At 38.9% G+C, this 3,824-nt stretch overlaps 1 pseudogene; it reads left to right on the top strand.

The window, feature by feature from the left end:
- The first annotated feature begins 230 nt into the window (after positions 1 to 230).
- Positions 231 to 2,575, top strand: LOC108272982 (uncharacterized; annotated as a pseudogene).
- The last annotated feature ends 1,249 nt before the right edge of the window (positions 2,576 to 3,824 follow it).

Here is a 3,824-nt window from a genome sequence, read left to right as displayed (position 1 = left end):
TATTAAAGTTATTCATGTGTGTGTATGAGAAAGAGAGAGTGTGTGTGTATGTTGTGTCTACTTGCCGCCCTTGAATGTACGAGTGTGTGTGTGTGTGTGTGTGTGTGTATTAGCCCTCCTCAGCTCAACTCGTATACCTCTTTTTGACTTTTTTGACTATTACTCCTCTTAAAGATCTTTAAAGTGTAATTCCAATTTGTCAACGTCCACCTAATCCCGCTTCTATGTGTCTAGGTGCCCGTCTTTTCTTCTTCTCCCTTTTGCTGGATGCTAGGTCTCCCTTATGTTTATTTTATGACATTTTTTATCCACAACAATTCCCAAATTGCAAAGAAAAATGAAAGCCTCACCACAGCAGAGGAGATGAGAAACCAGACCAAGCTCATGATGCAGCCGTACGCCAGCTGGGAGGAGTATCTGACTCCTGCTCCACTCTCCATAGCCATCCTAGGAGAGTTGGTCTTCATCTCCTCCAATACAGATTTTTCCATTAACAAGAACCCACCTAAAGACAGCTACAAGTACATCAGATACCCAGATTCATTTCGTGCCTGCCTCATGCAAGTGTGTAACTCCGGCTGGGGGGCTTTCCATGAGGCCCATAAGAACATGGATCAGATTAGACTCCACACCATTGCAGTTCCAGATTACATGAAGACGGCTGTGAAGATCCTGTTCCAAGGCAATGATGAGGTTGTACAAGCCCACCTCCCTGATCAGCTGGAGAACATTCAGGTCATTGCAAATGACTGTCTTGAGTTGGCCAATTCAACAGAAAAGCGGTTCACTGATGTCATCAATATTATCCAAGAACCACTGGAAGCATGTGTAAATGCTGAGGGCTTTTATGGGGAAGAGCTGGATGTTGTCAAGAAGAAACTGGATGAGGCCAAGCTGATGAAACTGCTCAAGAAGAAGCTGCTAAACTCTCAGACAAAGCAATGAAAAGCATGGAAAGGCAACTTCAGGAAGCACAGGAAAGTTACAAAAATGCAATGGATTCACTACCCAATGGAATGACAATTTTGAATATGGATCTTGTTTCAGGCATGACTGAGAACATCACAGCAATTGTCACTGGAGTAACAGCCATGATGACAAAGCCAGTGACCCAAATCTGTGAAGCTTCCACAAAAATCGCTGATACAATACATTACATTAAAGGCGAAGAATCTGCTGCTGATTTTGTTGATTTAATTAACATATATAGCAAGTCTTCAGAAATCCTGATCTGCACAGAGAATGTACAAAAGTATGTGAAGGACAACACGATTAACTGGAAAGACTTGTATGATCAAAAGAATAATGCTACAGCAACAGATTTCCAGACAGATCAGTTCAAAAGAATCAAGGGGACTTTAGAAAAATGCCCAACCTGCAGAGCAAAACAGGATGCCCAAAATATATGTGATGAGGGCATTGAGATCTGTGAAGAACTAGCAAAGTATGCACCAGAGGGGAACTGTGAAAAAGCCCAAACAAATCAGTTGATTGAAAGGATCACAAACCTGACTAAATCAGCTCGCAGTTTCGACAGCAAAAGTAAAGATGTCACAAAGTGTCCTGCCCTGGCACCCAAACCACCAATGATGTATAAAGAAGAAAGTAAATCTTTGAAGATGAGCGCTTCAGAAAGGGCATCCGAGAATGCTAGGTTCAAGATAGTGCAGAGCCACGCTCAACTGGACAAGACCAGGGAGATCTATGAGAAGAGTGTAGAGAACATGGAGAAGAACCAAAAGGAACTGACTGATATCCTGGTCACCATGAGGAACTGTGAGGTCAAAGAGATAGACTTTAAAACCACCATAAAAATGCTGGTCAAAGGTATGGTTGCCATGGGGAGAGTGAAGGAGTAGTGGGAGAAGATGGTTCGCTTCTTTCAAATGGTGTCCAACATTGTGAAAACCAGCCTGACCAGAACCCTTAAAGATTTTGCCTCCACATCTGAGAAGACACAATCACTTTCCTATGACTCAAAACTCTTCTCCAAAGATTTGCTCTATAATCAAGCCTTTCAAGCCACTAACATCGCCAGCCTTGTCAACATGATTGCTACAACCTACACCGAGGTGTCCACCAACCACCTAATGGATCGTGTCAGCTCTCTGGGGAAACTGATGGCCATGGACAAGGAAAAGCCAGAGTTTCATTCTGAGCGTCAGCAGTTACAGAACTCCTGTGATGAGGCTCAGAAAGCCATCTTACGCCTTGTGCTCAAGAACAAGGATGAGTTTGAAAGGAAGAGTGCTGCAAGACTGGAGAAGATTGATAAAGAGCTGCTCGCCATTCTGCCTGCTGCTGCTCCAGAAGAGATAAAGAGCATTCAAGAAGCTGTTAAAAGTGGATTCACAGCGGAAGAGGAAGCAGATTACTTCTGAGTGAATTAACAATAAAATACCTATAAAATAAATTAAAATACTTATCTACAATTATATCCAATGAATCGCCTAAAGCATAAAACACATGCATTATAATTATCGCAGGATTGTTATTCAAGCTCCTGGTAAAATGTGTTTTATAGGGAATTATTTTATTTAAACTTACATTGCTAATTTCTTAAAATATACATAAAGTCTCTATATAATTTTTTTTGCAATTAACTGGAAAATATTCTTCTAAAGGATCAGATTGTGTTGTATCATTCAGTTTTATTACATCTACTTAACTCACGTTAAATCTTCCATTCTAATTGCACTCATATTACAAATATTATGAACACGTGTAATGTTCTTGTGTATAATTAATGCTCTGCCTTAGTGACAAAGTGGCAAATTTATTTTGTACTTCAAATTGTTATGTGAAGTAACTGCTGCATTATTTGCTAATACACCTTATAAAATATTACATTTTTAGTATCTTAGAAGTACACTAAACAAAAGATTTCTTATTAACGTTTAAAAAATGAATTACTTTGTGCTCAGTCATTTCTTATTGGTGCTGATCTCTTTTGCTTTTTGCATCTACCTAAAATCTGCTATATTATAGACATGATACCAAGGGTCATTTACTTCACTTCCATCTTTATGCTGTGTCTACAGTTAAAGAATAAAAACAACTATGAAGGCAAAGTGTAGGTTTTTTTTTCTTCTATCAAGAGTTAACATGAAATTGGGCCTCCATCACCAAGTGCACCACAAAACCCACTGGAACATTCTATCAAGTAAAAAAAAGTGTATAAATTTGGCACGCCACAGTGTAAAATAAAACAGATGTTGATTTATAAATACACACATACTATATGCTAATGTTAGCTAACTGCTGTTAATGACTTGTGATCTATATGTTGATTTGAGGTGAAAGCTGTCCTAATTCAATGTTTAACATAATACAAGTAATACTTTGTTCCAACATTCATGTTTTAGGTGTAACACCTGAAGCTATCACCATGACAACGTTTAAATGAATGCACAAAGGTGGAATGTTGTGTACAAGTGATGGTTACACGGTCTTCTGCAGTTAAAAACCAAACAAACAAACAATCACAAATGGCACCACAGAAGAAAAGAGAGAATAACTTTCAGAACTGCTTTCATAAGAAAAATAAAAAACAAAACCAAAAAAAACCAAAATCAAAAAAACCTGAGTGCAAGCGAGTTGAACAAACTCAGAGTTGCAGAATAAGTTTAGAGTTGACAAAACGAAACTAATCCAACCCGGGTTAATTAAGGTTAACAGGTTTCATGAAGCTGGTTATAAACTTTCCGTTTAAACCCAGATATTAACCCTGAATCGAGGTTTACTCAGCATGAACGTGCACATAAAAGCCAGCTGTTTGCAGCAAACAGCCCATAGTGTTCAAGATGGAGTAAAGCAGTTGCGCA

Source organism: Ictalurus punctatus, chromosome 12 (genome assembly GCF_001660625.3).
Source record: "Ictalurus punctatus breed USDA103 chromosome 12, Coco_2.0, whole genome shotgun sequence".
NCBI classification, from domain to species: domain Eukaryota; kingdom Metazoa; phylum Chordata; class Actinopteri; order Siluriformes; family Ictaluridae; genus Ictalurus; species Ictalurus punctatus.
The sequence above is the reverse complement of the archived record's forward strand: the minus strand, read 5'-3'. Positions and strand labels throughout refer to the sequence as shown.